This window comes from Cervus elaphus, chromosome 25 (assembly GCF_910594005.1).
Source record: "Cervus elaphus chromosome 25, mCerEla1.1, whole genome shotgun sequence".
NCBI lineage: Eukaryota > Metazoa > Chordata > Mammalia > Artiodactyla > Cervidae > Cervus > Cervus elaphus.
The window spans coordinates 14,723,088-14,748,581 of NC_057839.1; the positions used below are offsets into that span (position 1 = coordinate 14,723,088).

Here is a 25,494-nt window from a genome sequence, read left to right on the forward strand (position 1 = left end):
GCTGTATATTGTCACCCTGTTTATCTAACTTATATGCAGAGTACATCATGTGAAATACTGGGCTGGATGAAGCATAAGCTGGAATCATGATTGCTGGGAGAAATATCAATAACCTCAGATATGCAAATGACACCACCCTTATGGCAGAAAGTGAAGAAGAAATAAAGAGCCTCTTGATAAAAGTGAGAGGAGAGCAAAAAACTTGGCTTAAAACTCAATATTCAGAAAACTAAGATCATGGCATCGGGTCCCATCACTTCATGGCAAATAGATGGGGAAACAATGGAAAGGGTGAGAGACTTTTCTGGGGCTCCAAAATCACTGCAGATGGTGACTACAGCCATGAAATGAAAAGACGCTTGCTCCTTGGAAGACAAGCTATGACCAACCTAGACAGCATGTTAAAAAGCAGAGACATTACCACTACACAACAAAGGTCTTTGTAGTCAAAGCTATGATTTGTCCAGTTGTCATGTATGGATGTGACAGTTGGACTATAGAGATAGCTGAGCGCTGATGAAGAATTGATGCTTTTGAACTGTGGTGTTGGAGAATCCCTTGGACTGCAAGAAGATTGAACCAGTCGATCCATCCATAAAGGAATCAGTCCTGAATGTTCACTTTGGTCACCTGACGCGAAGAACTGACTCATTAGAGAAGACCCTGTTGCTGGGAAAGATTGAAGGCAGGGGGAGAAGGGGACAACAGAGGATGAGATGGTTGGATGGCATCACCGACTCAAAGGACATGAGTTTGAGCAAGCTCCAGGAGCTGGTGATGGACAGGGAGGCCTGGCGTGCTGCAGTCCACGGGGTCGCAAAGAGTTGGAGATGACTAAGTGACTGAACGGAACTGACCAAATAAACAAGTCAGTACATTGCCCGTCACGAGAATATACCCTAAACCTCAGATCCTGACGGTCCTAAAAAGAAAACAATGGGAGCCCCGTTAATAACACGGGCGGGGGGTGGGGGGCTCCCGGTGAGTCACGCTGTCTCTCAGGAGCAGGGTGGACCACGGAGGAACACCCTTCTCTCCCACTTTCATCTGATAATAGATTTCACAGTCAAGTGCAGAGAAAGTTAGAAATGCTTAATGTAGGCTCTTTCAATGAAACTTGAGAAGCCCCAACCTCATAAGAATTGAAGGATCCTCTTATCAGGAGAGGGACAATGTAAACGAGAAACCGAGCAGAAAGATACTACTGGGGAAACCGGAGGCCAGAATGAAGCATCTCACTGGAGGTTGGAACCTTATAACTAACAGTGTGGACACAGGACATTGCCTGACCAAGGAGGGCGTGCAGAGGGGGCTCCTGCCAAAGAGGCAAAGCTGTCCAGCGAGGCCGTTTTAAGAAAGCCTGGATGGAAATCAGAGAAAAGAACCACTAAATTCACTCCAGTAACTAAAGATAGCAGGGTTTTTTCTCTGACAATTTTGAATATGCCATTAAGAACTGTACAGTAAATGTGGACATAAATATATATCCTCATCCTAGATTTTATTATTAATATTTTACTATATTTATTACATATCTTTCCACCTGCCTATTTTACTTTTTTGAATGAATCTCAAAGTAAGTTGCAGAAATCAGTTGCCATGGACTGAACCACATCCCTCCAAGTTAATATATTGAAGCCTTACTCCCAGCGTGGTATTTGGAGATGCAACCTTTGGGAGGTAATTAAACTGAGATAAAATCATAAGGGTGGGGGCCATCGCAATGGGATTAGTGCCCTTGTAAGAAGAGATACCAGCGAGCCCCAATATGTGCTAAAGTCACTCCAGTCATGGCCAACTCTTTGCGACCCCATAGACTGTAGCCCTCCAGGCTCCTCTCTCTGTGGGATTCTCCAGGCAAGAATACCAGAGCAGGTGGCCATTTCCTTCTCCAGGGGATCTTTCTGGCCCAGGGATCAAACTCACGTCTCTTATGTCTCCTGCATTGGCAGGTGGGTTCTTTACCACTAGTGCCCGCCCTAATATGTGAGAACACAAAACAAGCTACTGTACATAGTACAGGAAAGGGCCCCCCCCAGAACTCAACCACACTGGCACCTGGATCTCAGACTTTCAGCCACATGATCTGAACTGAGAAACTACTTTTTTTTGTTGCTATTTAAGCCACTTTGATATGGTGTTTTGTCATGACAAACTGAGCTACCTAACACATCAACACATCCAAAGAGAGGAAAAAGCTATAAATCTAGGGGGGAAAAATAAATAAACGCCAAATACCAATTCTCTAGGTATTTAGTAAGTGTCCTCTGTGTCAGATAGAATATTCCCCATGGCAGCCATTTGGGGCAGTGCTTCCTGAACCTTAATGTGTATTAATAAATAACCTGATTCGGTAGATCAGAGTGAGGTTCAGGATTTTGCATTTCCAGCAAGCTCCCAAGTGATGCCCAGCTGCTGGTCCTCAGAGCACTCTGAATAGCAAGGATTGGGCCCACCAACTGGAGAGAGAAAATCCAGATCACTGTGGGAGACAAACTCCCAACAATTAACCTTCACACACTGATAACCTGTCGCTTAAATTGCCCTGGGCTTCACAGGCTGACCTTACACCAGATCCCACAGCCCAATATTCAAAATGTGTCAGGCAGGTGATGGGTCTGGCTCTCAATTCTAACTAGATCTGCTATCATACCCAAGAAGATATCAAAAGAGAGAGATGAGCGTTTCTCTTCTCTTCCAAAGCTAAGGATCACCCACAGAATGGAGACCAAGGTGTGATCTTATTACTGTCGCTCTGTGCCTCTGTGTACCATTGTGTGGAAGAGATCACTCGGTCACAACATGCCCAAGGTCCCACAAGTTCAGGCCAAGGGCTAGAACCCAGTTCTGATGCCCACACAAGAGCTTTTCCTACCTTGCCACATTCAGAGGACTCAGCTTGTTAAACTGCAGGGTGGGTGGGAGGGAGGAAGGTAAGGAAACATTAGAAAAGCTGGCCTGACAAGTTACTACCACTACAACCAGTAGTTTCTATGTACTGAACAACTAGCGTTGGAAACTGCTCAGCACTAGATGTGCTTCACCTTATTTAGTGTGCAGAACTTTGTGTGGTATTATGATTGTCCCCATTTTACAGAGGAGGAAACTGAGGCCAAGTTCAGCACGTTGGCCATAAAACCACTCCATGAACCTCATTTCCTCCTTACGCAGACACGCTGCATACGCCCTTCTGGAGGCTACGAGTCATGAGAAGTGGGTGGAAACTCCTTGCAGGAAGCCAATGGTAAATACAGGAGACACCCACAGCTACACCCCTTACTGATAAGAGGTGCAATTGTTCAACCTGAGCTTGGACTAGAGGGCCAGCTTCTCACCATCACCTCAGCTTTATCAGGACTGAACCCTCGCCAGTCTACTCAGCCAGGCTAAATATTTTCAGGACAGCATTTATTAAATGTTTTCTCATAAGGCTAAACTAAGCACATTCTTCCCCAAGGATGTAATGGGTTTTATTTAGCTAAATATAGCTGACTAACTTATCACTTTCTGCAAGGTACAGATGGACTTATTTTGGTTAATCATCAGATGGGGAAAGGGCCCAGCAAATAATTTACCAAAAGAAAAAAAAAAATTAAAGACTTACATAGTAACTTATATTTCAAAGAGTCCAAAATGAAGTATTAATGTGATATGCCTGCTTAATAAAGATATGAAGGGAGTAAAATGCTCATGATCAAAGAGGCAGAGAAAAGGAAAAAGATGATGTGTCCACAGGATTAGAAAGAAAAAGGTGAAAAAGAGAAGGGACCTGAAAACAACTGAATAGAAATACCCTGTCAATTAACAGAGAAAACTAAGGAAGGAAGAGATAACTTAATCACACTTTTTGATTAAATGTCTTTTTTTAAAAAAATCACAGAAAACTAAGCAATTCATATATACAATAAAGGATGGCAACTATGAGATATAAGCAAACACAACCATTAACAATTGTGTGAGGAATCAAGAGTTTTTAAAAAATAGAGTGATACTTTTACTACCTCAGACAAATGTGAGTAATTCTGGTGAGTTAATAAATTCTCCATTTTCACAATGTACAACAATCATTTGTGAAATGAACACAAGGCTATTCACCCCGCAGCTAAAGAAGTCTATGGACTTGTTCTGGATATAATTTTCTTTTTAAGGATAACAATTTTAGATGGGTCAGTATTGGCAGCAGTTGGATCCTATCATTAAATTCTCAAAAAAGCACAGGGTAATAAATAGTACTATGCTACAGGGACTTAACTGTGCCAGACCAATCTACATTTTCTTTCCCCCTAAACTGTGACTAAAAAACAAACAAACAAACAAACATACAACAGAAAAACGCGAAACAAAAAAACCAACTGTGATATACAGGAGGTCCTACAGATAGAACAGAAGCAAAATATAAAATAAATTAATTACAGAAAGAAATCTGACTACGTTCCCAAAAAGATGACCAGAAGTGAGCTAAAAAATATAGATTTTTTAAGGTATAATTTTACTAATTGCTTAAAAGTCAGCAAGGGCAATGTGGCTTTGTCAAATATTATAATACAATACGTGGTCAAAGAAAAGGAGTGAAGTAAAAAGTTAAGCTTAACCCAGATACAGAAGTATTCAATCAGTCATTCCCATCAACATATTAGATTCTTAACAGAAAATACACCAGTAACAATTTGTAGGTATCACCGTGTTTAAGCATCCCAGTGACAAGTGAGATTGGTCAGAAAAACGTGGTTTCCTACAACTGAAACACCTGTGACGTTGTTCATGAAAAAGGACCCAGTGGCCTCTCTCTTAACCACCAGAACAAACTGTGCTCCACTGTGTTACACCGTTCTGTCTTCAGTCGAAAGGGAAGTGATAGGGCCTGGACCACAGGAGCCAGTTTTGTACATTTTGTTCTATTAGATTAGGCCTCAGTAACTTTATGAATTATGAGCTGTCAACTACTTTTTCATCTGCTATAGAATATGCTTCTTAGAAATTGTGGCTATAAATAAGTCAACAGATGTTTTTTGCTGACCTCAACAGGAGCTCTTCAAAGGGGCTAAACCTAAGCGAATTAATCCAAAAGGCTGTAGAAGGTTTCCCCCTGTTGGTCACTTTTTGCATTAGTCTCTTAAAGACTAAACGCTTTCATTTCAGCCTGTAAAATACTTTCTGGGTATTACTTGAATGTAATCTATTAAAGAAACGGAAAATTAGGGTCTTAAAATACACTGCCAGACTTTCTGTGACTTCTGTTAAAAAAAATCCAACACACTATTAAAATGCCATACCTATGCAAGATTGTTACTGTATCAGATGAAAGACAACCCAGAAGCCACTGTGTCATAGTAGGGAAAAAAAAGACAAAGGCAAGGACATGAGCTCTAGATCTGTCAGTATCACACTGGGAGCTTTGGGAAAGACATTTAATACCTCTGGGTTTTCACTTCTGTATCAATGAAGTGCTAAGGATTAGATAAGTTCTAAAATAACTACTAGTCCTTAAAATTCCATGATGTGAAGATAAAAGTCAAGGAGATCATATGCCCAACATAAAATACTAAATTGCATTTAATCATAAATTACTGTAAAAACAACCCTATATTCCAGCTAGCCACCATGTTGCTGTAAATCTGACAAAAATCACAGGTTCCTGGGAGACAGCTGGCCTCAAGCAAAAACTTACTTCAAACAACCGGGTGGGGGTAAACGAAATAAAGTAAGTAGTAAAATGGCAACATTTAGTTGTATTTCATTCTTATACTTTAACCCATCATTTCTAACAGAGGAGGGGAAACTTTTTTGAAAGTGTTTTTAAGTGAGATATAAACTTCCAGTTTTCCAGAATGAATAGTAAATTCAAAAAGAACTAAAATCTCTCTCCCGTTTCTATAAGTGAATCTAATGGAAGACTACTAACTACATGTTCTTAAGTATACTCCAAAGTCACTGCTGCTGCAAGTCAGGAAATGTAACACTAACTGGTTTCTATTCAGCCGTCTCCAACCTTTCTGGCACCACAGACCGGTTTTGTGGAAGACAATTTTTCCATGGACAGGCAGTGGGGGTGTTTGGGATGATTCAAGCGCATTTTAATTCTATTATTATCACATCAGCTCCACCTCAGATCATCAGGCATCAGATTGCAGAGGTTGCGGACCCCTGCTATATACCACGATTTAAGGGGGCAGAGGTGGGGAGGAAAGATCGTGAAATTAAGAGTGAGGGTCAGGCCAAGTGAGGAAGGAGGGGGGGAGTAGACATCGGCTTAGACTGTTCTAGTCATGTAGGTCACTTCCTAGTCCTGGTAACAGCCTTGCAAAGTCCATCCGTCTCACCGCGTATGTGGGAAAGACACAGGTTAGATGGCTACAGCAAGATCAACTGACTAGTGTTTGGCAGAGCAGACACTACAACCCATGTCTGTCTGAATCCAAGGGCCCTGCTCATTCTCCTTCACCTGTGATTTTCCTCCAGGGAGTTTTCTCCTGTTCACCCTCTTCTGGGGTCTCCCTGGTGGCTTAGCCGGTAACGAATTTGCCTACAGTGCAGGAGACCCAGGTTTGATCCCTGGGTCTGGAAGATCCCCTGGTGAAGGAAGTGGCAACCCACTCCAGTATTCTTGCCTGGAAAAATCCCACAGACAGAGGAGCCTGGCAGGCTGCCGACCATGGGGTTGCAAAGAGTCGGACACAACTGAGTTCAAGTATGCGTACGCGCGCGTGCACACACACACACAGACACACACACACACCCTCTTCTGAGTTTCTGAATTGAGTTGCTTGTAAACCGAGCTCCTTCCAACATCTTGAGATTTCTGAGCAAAGCACGCTGGGCTCCAGTAAATGGGAGTCCATGCACAATCAGCTTGCGATCTCTGCTGTGCAGTCAGTGAGTACAAATGTCAGTGATAAAACCGGCAGAGGGACAGAATGAGATGCTCAGAGGAAACTGCTCTGTTCCCCAAACCCCAGATCTTTGTGAGTTTACCCAGTCCCCTATGGACTTGGGATGTGCCATTCTATCATTTGAAAAATGATACATTTTCAAAAATGTGGCAGTAGGAATAACCCTAAATTACACAAGATCAGGAAAAAAAGAAAATTCAAGACTGCTTAGTCGCTGAGGCTCTCATTACCACGGCTGTAGTAACAACAATGGGTAACACTTACGATGTGCCGGACACTGCGCTAAGTTATTTTACTGAAATTATCTGATTATGAGGAATGTTCTATCAGTATTCTCACTTTACACAGAAGAAAACTGAGGCTCAAAGAAGTTAAGAGCTTTGCCCAGGCTCACACGGCTGTACCAGTCAGAGCCAGGACTTAATTGAGAAGGGTTATCTGGTTTGGAGAACCAACCAGCACTTGCCTTGCAAAGGTTCTTCAGTACTGTCATTCCCCCCGAGGACACAGGGCGCGTGGTTTCCTTAAAGACTGCACCTTTTCTTGTCTGCTCTGGGAACTGGTAGAGCCAAGAGGCAGAACCACAAAGGGAAAAAACAAAAGAAACACACAAAGCTGTCTGGAGTGCTCCCAAGGACAGACCAGGAAAGCAGAGAGCTCAGGAATAGCACCCCCTGCCTGGCCCACGTCCCTGGTTAACCATGTGTTTTGAACTCTATGACAGTCTATGGGATGTTGCGCGTATGTGCTCTGTACTCACAAAGGAGAGAAAGCCCCTGCAGGCGTCGGGACCACCAGTCCTCTCTGCTGCTGAAAATCATGGTGTGAGACAGGCTATTTCCAGGGTCCTGTCTGTGAGTAAGTGACGATTCATTTTGGAAAAAAAAGACACAGATATGCATACATGAAATGGAATCCAACAGAATATGCAAAACAGTCACTGAGTTTATAGAAACTCAGAGAAAGGAGAGGCTCTCAGTACCTTTAATGTGCTTCAGTTCCTCAGTCATGTCTGACTCTTTGTGACCCCAGAGACTGTAGCCCACCCAACTCCTCTATCCATGGAATTTTTCAGGCAAGAAGACTGGAGTGGGTTGCCATTTCCTACTCCATGTACCTTTAATGGTGCGGTCCAAATGGAAGCCATGTTGGTTAAAATTTTCTACTAGCCACGTTACCAGCAAAGAGAAACAGGTCAAAGTTTAATATTCTATTTAGTACTATATATCCAAAATATTAGTATTTCAACATATGATCGATATGAAAGTTATTAATGAGCTATTTGACAGTTTTCACTTCTCTTTTCATACTCGCAGCCACACTTCCATGGCTCAGGGTGACTGTGAAACACGTGGCTGGTGGACCCTGTACCGGGAAGCACGGCCCAACAAAGGGGAGCTTTCGGCTTGTCTTCATGTGAGTTTGGTAATCTGCAAAAGATGTGAGCTGTGGGATCAAAACTAAAAACAGACAAAAAAGAAATATATTCCTTAGATCCCCAAAGATCAAACAAGAGTTCTGAGTGTTCTACTCTTCTTTACTCATTACTGTGTATAATGAGTACAACCAGCTTTAACCCTACTGTGAAGGCATTGAGTCCAGGTTGACTGGGAGGCTGGGGCATCTGCAGAGTTCATCATACACTAAGAACCTTCTGGACTATGAGGCAGCAGATGCCTGGGGTCCGTCACAGTGCCTGGCCTGGGGTCAGGACATGAGGCCAGACCTGGAAGTCGGTTCTTCAGAAATGCCCGTGATTAGTGAAATTGCTTCATCTGGTGGCTCTCCATCTGCTACTGGCTACCCTGAGAATTTGCATTCTGCGTGCCTGGGTGCCTCCTGTTAGAAACAGGTGGCTGACTGCAGTTGACAGAAGCTTCCATTATCTGGGAAAGGCTGCTACAGTCCAGCTATTAAGTCAGAAAATCTGAGGTCTGGTTAGGTTCACATCTTGACAGCGTGAGCTGCAATAATTTCATTTATAAAATTAGGGTTCGTTAACATGTCTGATATTTGCTGCAGGATAAATAAACAGAAGTCAAAACAAAAGGATGGAGGTGGAAATGTCTACCTACTCTGATGGGCAGAGGCAGGCGCCTTAGAGAGCGTTCCTTTTGATAAGCTGGTCCAATGTGCTACCCAGCATCTTTATATTCAGTCTCTTAACACACTGATTCTTTTCAGAAGGTATAATTTAACGTATCCATTCTTATAAAACCTTGGAGACTAAGCCCTATGGGTTCAATAGTAAATGCCTTCTGGGCTTCAAACTTCAGCTAAAACACGGGGCTGTGGACAAGGGTGGAGACACTTAAGGGACAGACTAAACTGTCCGAGGTGGTCTCTTCTGCAGCAGGTGTCCACGCCGCCTGCTTCTAGCCCTGAAACTTGACTTTGTCCCAGTACATGGAACATGATGCTTCAATTCAGCTCCTGACACTTAAAAAAAAAAAAAAAGTTTCACAGCTCAAATATCTGCTTCCAGTTTGATCCCAGAAGAGAAGCTGTTTCCTTTAGAAAGTCAAGCTGCTATTGTTTTCTCCAAATGTGAAATGTTTCATGGGTGGCAGAGGCTGGAAGAGGCAAGCAGCTCCAATTCAGATGATGTGATAACATGAGAGAGAACTCAAAGGCACCGAATCAAGATTCCTCATGCAGGAAAGGCAATGAGGAAAGAATAGAAATCTCCAGTGAGCGCATCCTTCTGAGCCCTCTGGGCTCTTTCTGGCATAAGGTCTATAGGTCTGAAGGCAGCATGAATTTCCAAACTACCTGAACTTCTAAGCAAAAGTCTGCATGAGCTGGCTCCCCGAAAGGGAGCTGACCCAGAGTTCTTTGAGGTAGCATGGCTTTTGAGGTGTCAGTGTGAATGGTTTCAGGGTTTGGGAAGACCCTGGTATAATGAGCTACTTGGTGGTGGTGGTAACACCTAGGAAAACTGGCTGAAGAGTGTGGCCTGTAAAACTAAGTCCATACCACCTACACTGAAGAGCCAGGAGATTCGTTTCAGCTGCAAACTTGTATTTCCAAAAAGGGGCTCAAGATCATGAAGAGAACATAGGTTTGGGGAGATCACTCCTGAAATGTGCCCCAAACTCACTGTACAAGGACAGAGAGGATGTGATCAGCTGACCGAATGCATTTACAAAGGGGTCCCTGTCACCCCAAATGTTTAAGAACTCTCGTTCTATGAGGACCACTGGAAGATAAAACTTTGGACAGATCACAATCCATCTGAGGTGCTTAATTAAGAAACTTAGGTACTTAATGAAAGAGCGATCACTTTAGAATTAGTTTGACCCAGGTTCAAATGACACCTCCGCCTCTCTTGCACCGGGTGGCGTCTCTAGGGCAGGGAACGAGAGCAAGGATGACAATCACCGGACCCTGCACCCTCTGAAGTGCCTGATACGTGAAAGTCTTTTAATGAGTGAATGTTGGACTCCTCTAAGTTGACTCTTTCTGGATCTCAGTTTTCTTAGACATAAACTCTAAGGAGTGGGTTATCATTTCTAAGATCTTTTCAAGTGTTCTCTGAACAATGGTTAAGAACTGAACTAGCTGTTTGAAAATAATTGAGCAACTGTGTTGTGCATTTCTGTTAACAATATGTTAAAATACCTAATGTAACAAAGCACCAAACAACCATAAGTAACAGGTCTTTCCTTACTCAGCACTTGAAGATGGTATATGAATAACTCAGAGGTTACTGAGGAACAATAAAATGATGTTATGGTGTCAGAAGAAAAACAATGAAAACAAAAATCTAAGCAACACCACATACAGTAAATGTTTGAAAATGTCAATGTGTTCTGCAAAAATTGTCTAAAAAGGAAGGAGAATACTGCTCCGCAAGATGCAAGTAAAAGCATCATAACTTCAGAGGAGTGAAAGTCCCTTTCCCCATCCTACCGACTATCAAACTCTATCACTCCCTTTTAGGATCTTCCGCAGATAATAAGCCAAAGGCATTAGGACCAACGTTAACGGACAGGCCTGTATTAATTGGTTGGTCTCTCATGGTAAAGTCTGCACTTCAGCAGGCTACTGGGTAGATGAGAGGGGGTGAAATGTGTGGGCAGAGGGACTGTGACCTCTCCCGATGCAGACGCGGCTTCCCTGTCCGTCATTCACATTTCTTTGAGTTATGAGCCCTTTTCCTTGCTCCTGTAATTCAAAATACTGACGAGGAGCGGAATGACGGGATGTGGAGGTGAGCGGGGCCTGGCTGGGCCCTGCAGCCCCCCGCTCTGCGGTTCCCACCTCAGACTACAGACCATGCAGTGGCCCATGTCCCTGTGGTACCCACCACAGAAGCGACCAGGGTGCCCCCATAAAGCACGCCTGCCTCTCCAGGGCGTGGCCGCCCCTGCGAGGACAAGTACGAATGTGACCCCGACCCGGCCAGTCATTGAGCCACCCCTGGCCAGGTGCATGCACTGGCCTCCTTCCAGAGGGCAAGGCCGGAAACAGCTGGAAGCCAGGGGGCTGGTCCTGAGCACCTCCATCCTCCCCTCCTAAACCGGTGTCCTGCTTGGCAAACGTTTCTCCCCCCATCAGCCCGCTCTCTCGCTAACCCTCCTCCCACAGCCCTGAGACCGCCCAGCGCCCCGTGGTCTCTCCCATCACCCACCCCCTCCGCCCACCACCCCTACTCAGAAACCAGTCTCTTAGGAAAGGTCTGATAAACAATCACACTGAAATGAAGTTGCCAACAAAGCTCTCTGTGTCCTGTCAGAGGGACGGGGCTGACTTTAACAGGGTCTGCGGCAAAACTTCTACAGAAACTCCAAGCATGATCTTCTCTGAAAACATACACCCACTTATATGGCCCTTTAGTACTTTGCCATGAATGAATCATCAGAACATGTCTAATTAAGATCATTAAAATGCTCAGGTTCTTGGTGGGTGTGCAAAGCTGAGACTGGATGATCACTGAAGATACCCAACCATCCTTGCTGTTAGTGCTTCGGCAACACCACCAGTAAAAGAAAGAAGGATAACAATAACGCCTTCAATTTCTAGACCCTTTAACAGATTACAAAATGAGTTCCTGTGTGTTTGTTTTTGAGATGCTCGAGAGAGAAACTAGATAAAGAAAAAAAGCAGAGGGGAGTGGTCAAGGGGGAGAAAGACCAGGTTAATAAATAAGTTCAGGATGTTATCATTTAAGACCAGAAAAACATCCAGTTGGGGTCATCAAAGTTGTTTTGAACAACGTGCTATGTGGAATAAATAGACACTATTTTTAAAGGTTTCGGTGTATACGCCCCTATGAGTTCAGTGTCCCACTACTTGCAACCAAGTACTTCAGAAAAAAAAAAGAGTAAAACCACACCGCAGAGGCACTCGGTTACCAAGCCTGCAAAGCCCATGACTTTGTGGTTTTCAAAGATCTTATCTGCATTTTAATGCGAAATGGCTTGCAGACCAAAGTCCCAAGCACCACTCTTGGGAATTCTGCGAAGCATAAATAACACTCCAGCCAACCTAAGAACACTGATGAATGTATATATTATAATCTCTCCATTACAAGAGTGATAGAAGACCACAGACACCAATGCTAAAAGCTGCTTCACCCCGACGGCCAGCATGTTTCTCTGTGGCCCTCAGGTTCTGAGTTAAAAGAAGCAGTGCAGTGTAGATGAAGTCAGGCTGGGATCCTAAAAGAATGCTATGAAAGTAGTGAAGCTGAGAATCAAAATGAAGATACATACAATCACCATGAGCAAGCTTAAGCATGTTCTCCAACCCCCACTATCATTATAAAATCACTGACCCATGTCCCCCAAGGACTATTTCATAGAACATGGCTTCAAATTAATCTTGGTACATTAGGGTCAGGAAGAAGAAGCTAACAAGTGACATTTGTTTAATCCATTGCTGAAGGAGATGGTGAGGCTGAATCAGAGGCAGACCCAGATAAAGATGCTATTCGCATATAGCTTGGTCAAGAATGAATACCTCCAAAGACTCCAGAAAAGCCCTGAATTCACCATTTGTTCCTGTCCAACACTAGCTTCCCTTTATCAGCAAGAGTGGGCCATTCCCTCCACACCCGTGGCATGGAAAAATCTGTATCCAACAAAAATTTCAAGAGTATTATAAAGTGAGTACTTTGCAAATCAGGGGCTGAAACTATTTTCTTTCAGTAATTTTAGAAAATTATATACTGTTAAATTTCATTCCCCTCACTGAAAAATCTCAGAAGTTAAGCTCTAATGAAATGCTTCTGGAGCCACCCAGCAACTAACGTTCCAGTCTGGATTTATTTCCCTTGAAGAAATCTTTCCCTGCCTAGCAAGTATCACCTCAGAGAGCATAGTATCCATTCACAGTGTAAATTGTGACCAGACTCGTGTCAACTAGGGACAAAGGCAAGAGAGGATTTGGAGGTTACCCAGGGGAAAATTTAGGAGTAAGATTCCGGATCCTCAGGAAACCCTTATTTAATTTAAGATACTGTTTCCTCTACTTCATTAAAAAAAAAAAAAAAAAGATTGTACTTGTGCAATCTACTTCCCTGTATTATATAAAGTTTTAAGACCAAAAAGAAATATGATTGATTATGGGCATGAACCATAGCTAAGCACTTCCAAGGATGTCTTCCCTTAAATCACATTAAAATTGTACAAAGTTACAGATGATGACTAACTCAATTACCAGTCTGTTCAGATCAGCACCAAGGTTAAGAATGACTTCAATATTAAACCAGTGTTCAGGAAATATTGAAAGTGAAAGTGTTAGTTGCCCAGTCGTGTCTGACTCTTTGTGACCCCATGATCTTTAGCTCTCCAGGCTCCTCTGTCCATGGAATTCTCCAGGCAAGAATACTGGAGTGGGTTGCCATTCCCTTCTCCAGGGCATCTTCTCGACCCAGAGATCGAACCCAGGTCTCCTGCACTGCACTCTGAAGAAACATACCCATTATCCTGTCCTTAGCATGCCTGACAAAGAGCCATTTTTTTAAACTGAAGACTTCACTAAAGCAGTCTTTGGAAAGCTACCCTTTTGGATAGAGGTCTCAGATGAAGACACCTTAAGATGATTCTCGCTTTATGAAGAGATTCCAGTATCCCAACACGACATCATTCATCCTCTTTGGACTTTTTTTTCCCTTTCACTCTGGACTGGATGATCCCTATGGTCCTTTTCCAATCTAAAATTCCACTCAAAATTCTGTTCAGTAAACTTTCCATTTTCCACCCTAATTAAAGAGAAGAGAGGACAAGAGAAGGGAACTGACCACACCAAACACAGGAACATCTAAACAGTGTGTGAAGTTCAGAGTTAGGATACAGATCATTCTTTTGTCAAGAACAAATCTCTCCTGGTCCACTTCCTGTTTGCTGTTGGGGCCAGGAGAAAGGGTGTTCACAGAGCCATCTTCAGAAGTTACCCCCAGCGCTGGCGGGTCAGCCGCTCTAAATCACATCCAAGTGTGCAGGCTCCTATTCACTTGTCACATTTATGACCAAATGGCAAGCATTTCAAAATCACTCAAGACTCTGGAAAGGTTATAAAAATATGAAAACAAGCCCCCAAAATGGGATATGTGGGAAAATAAAAAGAAGACATTTAACAGCTCTTTCTTGGAATGGCTATTGATGGATTTATAGCTCACTGTTCTCAGTCATTCCTCTCACTAAATAAACTTTCCACCTGCTCAGTCCGCTGCTGAGAGAATCTGACTCCACCACAGTTAATTCTGAAGCGTGTGCTCCACTTACCATAAGGAGCTCAGACAAGGCAAATGTGTGCAGCTGGAACTAACTTGGCCACATTTCGCCCATCCCCCAGCTCGTAAGGATTTCTGCAAACACCCCTGGAATCCCAGCTGTTTTCAGTGAAGAGCTGATGTTGGGAGCATCTTGCCTAATGTACTGAACTATCATCTTATTTAAAATAGGATTCTGAATCTTTTCTTTTTAAAGTAAGGACTAGATCCATTTATTTTCAAGTCAAATAAGTGACCCGAAGATAAATTTAAGTTTAACTCTTTTAAAAACAGTCATATTTCACATTGAATGTGCTCCTGAGGCCAAGGGAAATGTTCTTTCCTTTCTGAAAGTTTCTCGCCAAGTACTAACAAACCCAGTTTCTTCCCAAGAATATTTGTTTTCTATCTCGCTGAGTCAAGCTTTAAAAGGGCTGGAACCTTTCACAAGACAGAATAATTCCATTTGTTAGTTGGCGCTTTCTCCAAATCCAGCTTGAATCCTATGGGACACACAAATCCTTGTCTGAAATGTAGGATAAGTGTCATGAAACATACTTGGGAACTGGGAAACCACAGCTCAAAGCATAAACACGAAGATATAAGTGAAGACTCACTTTGAATTAAAACTGTAACAAGGGGAAATACCATCAGGCACTAATTCTTTAGCCAAGGAAACAAGAACATGCAAGGAAAAAGTATGCACATTATCGCTAACTGGAGGAGGGAAAATATCAATACGGATAATAATTAGCACCACAAGGAAGAAGGGACAAAGTAAAGAAATGCACAAATACCCTGAAAGACTGAAACTAGACATGTAGTCAATTCTTCCCATCAAAGACGGGGTTAGGTATTATCGAGGGGAAAACACCCCCAAACCAGAAGCAGCAGAGAAGTGGACGGTCCTGAAGGGAGAACAAAACGAGGTCGATTTTGAACAGCTCCCGCGCTGTCCAGCAGCTGCCACTGGGTGGCGCTGGGTGTCACGTAGGTAAGAAGTGTGCAGATTTAGGACCAGGCGTTCAACACCCCCAACATGCTCTGCCCTACACACAAGGCTTCAGGAGATAAAGAGTAGCTTTTCTCCACAATGAGGCTGAGGACCTCCAGCCTAGGAATTGCCAGCCTCTGTTCTCATCGTCAGCAAGTCCTGCAAAAAATCCTGACTTACTATAGTATAGAATTGGGAACTGTAGCAAATTTAAACCCCCTAAATAACTTCCAGGATTTTGAAATTCAGAAAACTCTTTCTCCCTACAGTTTACTATTGAAACACTATCATCCCAAGCCCAGTACAACAAATTGAAACCACATTTTATTCTACTTTTTCTTGTTAACTTGATGGCTTCACCACACTTTTAAATGCTACACACGCCCCTCCTTCTCCCTTGGCATTTAATCCTTTTTTTTTTTTTTTTTTTTAGTGAAATCAGTAATCTCACCAGTGACAAGCTTTGCTTTCAATAAGTCTATCTGCCAACTTAAACAGCATCTCCTAAGGCAACAGAATAATGAAAGACACATGTAGGTACTTGCCCGTCATCAGACACCAACTCCTCAAGTCAGCCTGAAATTGGGCCTGTAATTCTGCTGGTCCTCAGGTTCGGGACAGTGTGCTAAGAGTGGGCCAGCAAGGCTGACGTCTTGGTCTAAATAGCACAAGAGAGATGCAAGGGACTGACCTTTTCCATCTCTGCTGGACTTACTGTGGGACAGGGCACAGTTCTTCTCTTCCACAGGAGATGTCAAGGATTGCTCAAACCCTTGGCAAACGTCAGGACCTTAAGACATCACATCGTGAATTCTGCCTCATTCTTGCCGGTGGACTTGAGGCAGGGCTTTCCAAGCCCAAATGCATGATTCAGCCGGAACATCTCCCAGGCCAGCCATTCCTTCAGCACACAGCCAATGCTCCACCAACACCCCCCACACCCCCAGCAGGGTGGGGGACCTGCAGACCTCCAGATCTGAGGCCCGCCTTGGAGGACATGAGACCCCTCCAATCTCTCTCTCGCTCTGTCTCTCTCAGTGGGGACAATTTTGTGCCTTCCTCTGGATACAGAAAGACTTGATTTTCAATCTTGCAAAATCTGAAAAATGGACTAATGAAAACGCCAGAAGTTTTGAAAGAAAGAACAGGAGTTGTTCTAGCCCATAAGGGAGGCCTCCTACTTTCTGCAGCTGGGTCTACCATCCAAAATCAGTGGCTGATGAATCCAGGGCTCCAGGAACCTGCCTTTCCACTTGCCCAGCTCTAACCTAGACTGACTTTGATGCACTTCCTGTATTAGTCAATGGCTCAGGAACATTCAGCCTGCTTAGTTCAGTCAATAAATAAAAACAAAGAGGACCAGTAAGGCTCAAAAAGACATTCATTATAAAGTTTTTTTAAAGACATAGGGTACATTGAAAAACCAACTCAGAAACACTGTTTACACCTTGCCATCTGCTGAACCAAGAAACTCTGGGTCATCTCGTGCACAGCAGGGCCACCAGAGATGTCCTGGAAAGGTTTTATAGAGAATACATTACACATTATCAGATAGCTATTTTAAAATCAAATCTAGAATCCAGGAATTTTAACTAAGAATCACCTACTTTACAAGAATCTTCCTGGCAAAAAAAAAAAAAAAAAAAACTCAACCAAATAAACAATACAAGCCCTAAGGCACTTTAAATGGGATCCTTACAATGGGTTACAAAGGTAACCCATTGTATGATGAGAGGTTTTGAAGATAAATCTTTAATACCCAAGAGGTGATTACTGTGTCAGGAAATTAATCATTTCCCTCACTTCCCTAGTGCCTCAGAGCATCACAAGGCAACAAAGTTGTTGGGAGCACCAGGTTAATTTCAGTATATGCATAAAAGGTAAAAACACAGACTTCTGATCTGAAAGGACCATTTCGGATATGAACTAGGTTTCATTTAGCTCTGTGGTGCTGGTAAGCAGATTTTGAAACTGTGTACCTAACTTCAAGAACCCCAGAATCAATTCGAAATCCCCAGCATCATTGCTTTCAGATTGCTTTTGGGAGCAGAAGGCTGGGGACACACCAGCACCAGTAAAATGACGCTCTCCCAGCGTGGCTGAATGTCAACACTGGAAGTCTCTGACTTACATATGAGCTGTGTTTCCCAAGTTCATTTGTAAGTTGGTTGTGCAAAACTTGGAACACATTTTCCCTAGAAACATTATAAAAGGTGGTTAGGTTCCCCAGATTAGACCACCAAAGTCTATTTCACAAGCTATTTTCAGTAACTACATGGGTGATGACTGCAAATTAGTGTATTTCATGGCACCATGGGTAACAGAATTTATAGTAAATAAACACAGAAATCACTTGTACTAATTTCTCTATGTAAGTATTTCACGACCAATAGGAATAATCCAGACCTCCCTCCCTTTGCCAATGACCTCAGAGGCACAGGCAATGATGGAGCAGGGGGAATTTCAAGGGGTGAGAAGCAAGAGTCAGAAGAGCCCTAGCGATGCCAGGAAGCAACCTGTGGGTTCTATCCAGCTGAGGACAGTCCCTCACACCCCGGACCCTGTGAGAGGCCACGCCCGCCCTCCTCCTGCCCGGATGAGCAGAGGAGGGGGCGGTGCAGCCCCAGCGACCTAGGTCAGGGAGAAGGGCCGTGATGCAGGAGAGGGGCTCGGCGCAGCGGTGAAAGCAAGCACCTCCCTCCATCTCCAAGGTCTGCTGTGCGCACAGCGGGGGCAGCACTCCGCTCACGCTCTTTGTCTGCCGCACGTTTGCAGCTTCCCTGCAGGCAATGAAGATGCTTTATTCATTATGGTGACCCCAGCATCCAGCCCGGCATGGGGCATAAAATAAGTGCATAATAAATGTGAACAGGGGTGTGGAGTCACCTCCACATCCCCACAGGAACTGAAGGTCACTGGCCTGAGCTGGGTATTCATTTACCCATCTGCATAATAAATATTATTAACTGGTAAACAAATACCATCTGAATGTAAACGACTATATTCACTTACTCACGAAATCATCTACCAACTGCTTTCTATGTAAAATGTTCAAATGGTGGCCTGATTGAGAAAATACCTGTGTTAACATTTTCCCCCAGCAGTTTCCATCCAAAGAGTACTTGAAACGCTTGGTGAGTGATGCCTATAAACACCTATTAAAATGCAGCTTTATGGGAGATTAAATCATTATCGTAGTAGCACGGTAACAGGAGCTACTGGGCTAGAAGAAGTCCTAGAATGGCCTGTTGGACTAACACGTCCTTTGGGGAAAGAAACTGTTTAGCTAAGATGTTCAACTGCCCTATACAGTATTCTTTATACATGAGTTTGAATTTAAACAGTTCAATCCTGTATGTTTAAGCACTGGATTCTGTGACAGCACCTCTTAGTGCCAAGGCAGATCATTTCAGCAACTGAAAAAGCCCAATACATCTGCTTTAATGGAAACAAACTACAAAAAGACCAAGGTGAGATTAACCACTATACAGACTTGATGGCTGGAGCAGTGGAATTCTAAAAGGTATACAGTTGGGTAGCTGAAAAGAGTACAACTTAAGGAGGGCTGAAGTTTCACATGTACCTAATAGCACTCTTCTGTAATGGTAGGAACCCCACCAGCTGGAACAGGAAAGTGACTCTGAATTTTAAATAATGAGTAAGCATATATTCCTTTTCCTAAAGGAAGGGACAAAAATAGAAGAGAAATAAGGTATCATTACTGGTAAATGGGCAGGCCTTTACAGAAGGAAATTACACAGACTGATTGTAACAATGCATTCCAATTTTTCTACATAAAAATGCTCAGGTGTTAAGTTCTTCGACAATGTTAACAAAGCCACCTTTCTTCCCTATCTCAGCTTTTCAAAGTATACAGCAGGTATGTAAGCCTACTCCCGACATCCATAGGAATCTGCTGAAAAACATTCCGTGATTTATTATGGCCTCACTCCAACCACTCTTCTGCCTGATTTTTGTGTTTAATTGTACCTACTCATTTAAATTCATCAATATGTTGCTTTATAACAGTTTATGTATATTTTTAACACACATATAGGTGTGCTATGTACAAATTAAGTCAAATAACATATGGTTCTTCTCCTAATTTCGCTTGTACCACCTCTTCTGTAGCTATTAAGAGTACTTGGTTCCCTAGCCAGGAAGGATGATAAACAGGTTTTGTCAAATTTATTAACCAAATAGATGATGCCAACAAAGGGCATTGAATTATTTGGGAAGTACCTAAGGTGAAAAAGCTTAACACTTTAAATACAAACAACATGAGCAAAAAATAAACAGTGCAGGAGCAGTGATGGCCTTAGTCCTAAATTCATTAGGGTCTATGCCTACATAGACATGTGTAACACACAACCACTGAGAAAACAGTGTGAAAGTGAAGTCGCTCAGTCGTGTCCGACTCTGTGCGACCCCGTGGACTGCAGCCCACCAGGCTCCTCTGTCCATGGGATTCTCCAGGCAAGAACACTGGAGTGGGTTACCATTTCCTTCTCCAGGGGATCTTCCCGACCTAGGGATTGAACCCGGGTCTCCCGCTTTGGAGGCAGACGCTTTAACCTCTGAGCCACCAGGGTAACCTTTAATTATCTGTAGATGTAAAGGGTATTTAGATGCTGAGGAAACACAGAGGGAGGCAGACTTAAGATGGTATAGTATTAACAAAGAATTGGTACACTGGTGTTTTATATTTAGTAGAAGTATTCCTAATAACTGAATTTATATGTATGTATAAATACATATATAATATTGGGAAAAAATAATTAAAAAGAATATTTTCCCAGTATGCAACCATTTGGGACTTTTCAACAATAGGAACTTTTTTCTTTGATCATCAAATGCACCTTGAAATGACACTTGATGAAACTGGAAAGAGGACATCACCCAGGGCTGTGCTCTATGTACTGTTTGTGATCTGGAAAAAACATATCCTGGCACCAAGGAGCACGAAAAGCCAATGTCACCAACCCCATCTCATTTTGGTTGGACAGGAAATGCTGGATTTCAAAGTCTGAAGGGAAGCCCAAACTACAGAGTTAGAAAAATGTTTTCAAAATCAAGCTTCCAACATTTGTCCAATTAAAAATGCACTTACCCACTTAGTATCCCACTAAAATGGAATTCTGACAGTCTCAAAAATACATGTTTAAAAGGGGTCCTGAGAGCAGATACTTAAGGGATCCTCTCCTTAAATATCTGCTATACTTTAATGATGCTGGCTGTGCGAAGTTCAAAGCACGGAATAAAGATTCTCATCAGATCACACATTTTCAAGTACCTCCACCCAGAGCACCATCGAAATAATTCTGTTTTGATCACACTCAGTACTTGGGATTGGCAAACCTTTTTTTAGTTTTAGTTCTTTTCTTTAACCAATAGGTGGCAATCTTTATTGCCAAGAGTATTCAGGCAAAAGATTCAGCTGTGTAAGATTGTTTTTTTCTTCCTCCTGTCAAGGCTCAGAATTTTTTTTTTTTTAAACAAATGAGCTATTTGACAAATGATTAGTAATGGTAAAAAAATGAAAGAGTTGTAATTTACTAAGTTACTGTAATTTTGGCTTGGAAGAGAAAAAGACAACCTGGAAATCTCAAAAATAAACACCAAAAACAGGAGATATTTTTCGGGGCGGGGGGGGGGGAGGGTGGGGGGGGACCCAGCATGGTTTTAACAGTATTATCTCCAAGTACAGCAAAGAAAAAGTACACAATATACCCAGATAGCATAATAAAAATTCTGCAACGTCTATCAGTGAAACTGTACAGGTAACAAAGCCATACAAATAGAAAAAGAATACAGGGGTTAACTAGAAAACATCTTCAGAGCACTAGCCCAGTGTTTTTGTGGGGGTTTTTTGATTTTCTCGTGAGGCAACGCATACACAACTCTGGCAAATTCACTGGCCTTTTCGTTGAAACTGAGGTAAATACTCAAGTTTGTGTCTTACAAAGAACTGGGACCACTACCGTTGCTGTCTAACTTATGTAATTCTGCTGTAATTGAATCTCACTTCTTCTTTGGATAGCCTCAAAAGAAGCTAAAAAAGAACTCATTACTATGGAGACAAAACACTTCTTCAAATAATTTTCAACTGTTTAAATCGGCCCCAGATCTTTATTTCCTGTAGCTCAACAACTTCAATTCCCTTCATTTCCTTCAGGTCTAAACATATCACTTACGTCTATGCAATATTTTGTGTGTGTCTGTGGCAAATGTGTTTTTCATGGTCTTGACTGGCATCAATGAGTATATCTGGCTTTCACCAAATATTTGGTTTTTAATACTCTAATTAAAATGTGATGATGATGCCTCCCTGAAATCCCTGGCTTGTAGAGTGTCATTAATTCTATTTTACAGATGAGAAAACCAAAGTTAAGGATGTTACTGTCTTTAGGTCACGCAGCAAATTAGTTACAGCAATTAGGACTAACGGTTGGCAAAGGGCATTATTCAAAGCCCTGAGATGCTAGGCCGGTGCACAGGGCTCTATGAAAGCAAGAACAATGAAGAAGGACGCTGAACAAAAGTGTGATGGTTGCTTTGGTGCTCCTGTAACATCAGTAATGAACGCATTCTCCGATGCATCTTCACAAGCCCACAGAAATCAAAACTTAGCCTATGTAAAACTCAACCGTCTTAAAATTAAAAAAAAAAAAAAAAAAAAATCAGAATTCCTCAACTTACCACAACTTGCCACTGTTAAATATATTCATTCACAGTGCTATAAATAATGATGAAATATAATAAGAGATGTGCTAATTTACTACAGAAGTTCAAAAATTTCCTCCAACCCAGAGGCTATTTTGATTAGAAAACAAGGGATAGTTAACAAGACCCATCACATATTGCACGCTATGTTCTTTTCGGATGCTGCAATATATTTCTTCCTTTTGAAGATAGCAGCTGAGTCTGAGAATCTACCCAAAGCAGAGAGGCTTAGATGCCTGATTTAATCCGGCAATTAACTGTGAGTCACTTCACCCCTGTTTTGTCCCCTCAATAACAAAAATAATTCCTTGTGCTCCAGGGATACAGGGAGGTTGATAAAACTGCACACAATGTTGAATTTCTTAGAAACTGTAAAACACATGGGCTGTGTCATGCAATGGAATATTACAGAATTTTAGATGCTCTCCAGTTAAGGCTATAATTTCTCACCTCTAGTCCCACTGATGGTCATGGTAGATCTGAGACATTCCAAACAAATGCATTTTTCTAAAAACATACACCGTCTTAAGACTATTCTTAGAAAACAAAGGAAGAAAACTTAAAAGCTGACTAGGGGACTACTTAGGGAAAAGCAGCACTGATGTGTTCAGCATGAGCTACAATTACAGTTACAATAAAAAAAAAAAACTCTTCTACATGAGAAATTTAACTTACTATTCGATATAAAATGTGCAGTTAGAAGGAAAGTTTTCAGAAGGACCACTAAGTGAGCTTCATGTTCTAATTAAAAGAAATAAATCCGTGCTCGCTTCGGCAGCACATATACTAAAATTGGAACGATACAGAGAAGATTAGCATGGCCCCTGCGCAAGGATGACACGCAAATTCGTGAAGCGTTCCATATTTTTTAAAAAAGAAAAAAAAAATAAATAAATTAAAAAAAAAAAGAAATAAATCCTAAAGTCTGTAATTATGACTTATTTAGGTGAGAAACTTTTTCAACACATGCTTCCTGCTAATTCTGACTGAGGAACAAACTTTTTCACGCATACTTCAGTCCTACATCCATGCAAACACTCTTCACAACTGTGCACCATGCCAGCTCTTTTGTTTTTCTACCTAACTAGTATTAAAAAAAAAAAGAAATCAAGGTGAATTATTTCATTGTTAAAAGGTTTTCATGTATAAATAAAAGACCACCAAAGCTCAATGGTTAACAGAATCTGGGTTTGCCCCAGATAAGTCATGCTGCTGCTCATATGCATCTGTTGAATCCACAGGAATGTAATCTTAGTAAAGATATAATTAATGCAGCTACAGAACACTCCAAATCAATGCTTTAATGTAAACTACAGCTGTCTAATCTTCTCATTGTAAGAGACCAGAGTACCTAATGCTCAGTTCTAGAAGAGCAGGAAGTAAACAAGAGTAAAGAGAGGAAACCGAAGTTACTTAATTGTCCATGAAGCTTAAGGAACCATTTTATGAAGCTTCAATTAAACAGTCTCTTGTCACCTGGGTCCATGTGGTTGTTCAACAGCAGACTCTTCAGAATCTGGATCCCAAAACTAACTTGCTTATCCCTCTTGTACCCCCAAAGTGAATTGAGCACTTGATTTATGCTAAAGCCCTGGGCTGGAAGCTAGTTGTGATGCAGCCTCTTTTTGGTCACTATATCAGGCTGTCTCTAAAGTAGAAGAAAAGCTGCACAATGGGATACATGCGTTTACCACGGTTGCTTACACTGTCCCATTGAGTGAAAGGACAGAAATTTTCCATCTCTCAGTCCTGTACCCAAGCAAATACACTTCTTTTAATTGTGCTTTGAGCAGATTCATTTATCTTTTACCTAACTAAAAAAAAGAAAAAGAAAAATCAAGTCAAATTATTTCCGTTTTAAAAAGTTTTTATGTAGAAACAGAGGATGACATGGTTGGACGGCATCACCGACTCGCTGGACATGAGTGTGAGCAAGCTCCGGGAGTTGGGGATGGACAGGGAAGCCTGGCGTGCTGCAGTCCATGGGGTCGCAAAGAGTCGGACACGACTGAGCGACTGAACTGAACTGATGTAGAAATAAAAGATCATTGAGGATCAGTGGTTAACAGAATGCTCTCCAGAGAACATTCTGGGAAAGATACAACTATTAATATAAATTCTTACTGGGGTCCAGGCCTCCTCTCCCCTCTACAATGAACTGTAATCAGTGACCTCTGTGGACAATTGGCTACAAATTATGATACTGCCCAGGCTCTAGAGTGAAATTATTTATTTAGCTGCAGCTATGGTAGGACAGAAAGTTGTTTCCTAAGCCTGCCCTCTTTTAATTCACTGAAACTTCCCTTCAAAAATGCTCTAGGTTATGACCTCCATGGATGGTTCTTCCCAAAGCTGAATTTTCTCTGAGGAAAATCCTCTCATCTACTTGGAGTTCGCAAGAGAGGACACTTTTTTTTTAAAACAGGAAATAGAACATCAAAACCCTTCAAAGTTTTATGTGTCTGGTTAGAGCAGAGGAACAAATCTTTTCTTAAAATGATACCTTAAGAGTTAAGAGGGCCTAGTAGGTTTACAAACCTATCAGAGAAGTGAAAAAAGAACAATTCTTCTGATACCAAGAACAGAAATCCAAGTTACTTTCACGTAACACAGAGGCAAAGTGTTCAAAAATGGGCCTTACTCTTTCTTCGTGGCCTTTTGTAAATATTGCAACAGTGGACCAGTGGGAATTCTGGCAGGAAAAAAAGTCCCATCAGAGACTGGCTTTTTGTTTAAAAAAGAAAAAAGTCTTGCTTATGCAGAAAATTCTTGCTTTTTCCATTATGTGGTGTCTGGGGGAGGGTGGGAAGAGGAAGGCTTCTTTCTATATCTGTAGAACACTGTAATTTAAAATGAGTCATGTCAAACATAAACGAAAATGTTAACCTCTGAGAACAGGGGTCAGTAAATTTTATTCCCGCTTAGATCCAGTATTCTCTGGCAAGCTTGACTAAACTCAAACCAGGGGCTTTCCCTATAGATATATAGCAACTTACCCAGAAACTGAGGGTTAAGTCTGAAAGAAGACAAGCTTAAGAAAGAGGCCCTGTGAATTTGAGAAATCCTTGTCTATGGTTGAGCTCTGGGCTAATTGGTCAAGCCCTCATACCTCCCATTTAATGGGAGTGAAGCTTCCCCTATCCCAGCTACAGAGGATACCCTAACTTCTA

The 25,494-nt window shown here is 42.1% G+C and overlaps 1 protein-coding gene and 1 non-coding gene across 2 annotated transcripts in view; one reads left to right on the forward strand and one right to left on the reverse strand.

The window, feature by feature from the left end:
- The window catches only part of PIK3R1 (phosphoinositide-3-kinase regulatory subunit 1), a 92,164-nt gene that overhangs the window by 37,128 nt on the left and 29,542 nt on the right, over positions 1 to 25,494 (reverse strand). The window lies entirely within an intron of this gene.
- On the forward strand, positions 23,087 to 23,193 carry LOC122684006. The gene has a single exon (XR_006337903.1). It is a non-coding gene; the product is annotated as a U6 spliceosomal RNA (small nuclear RNA).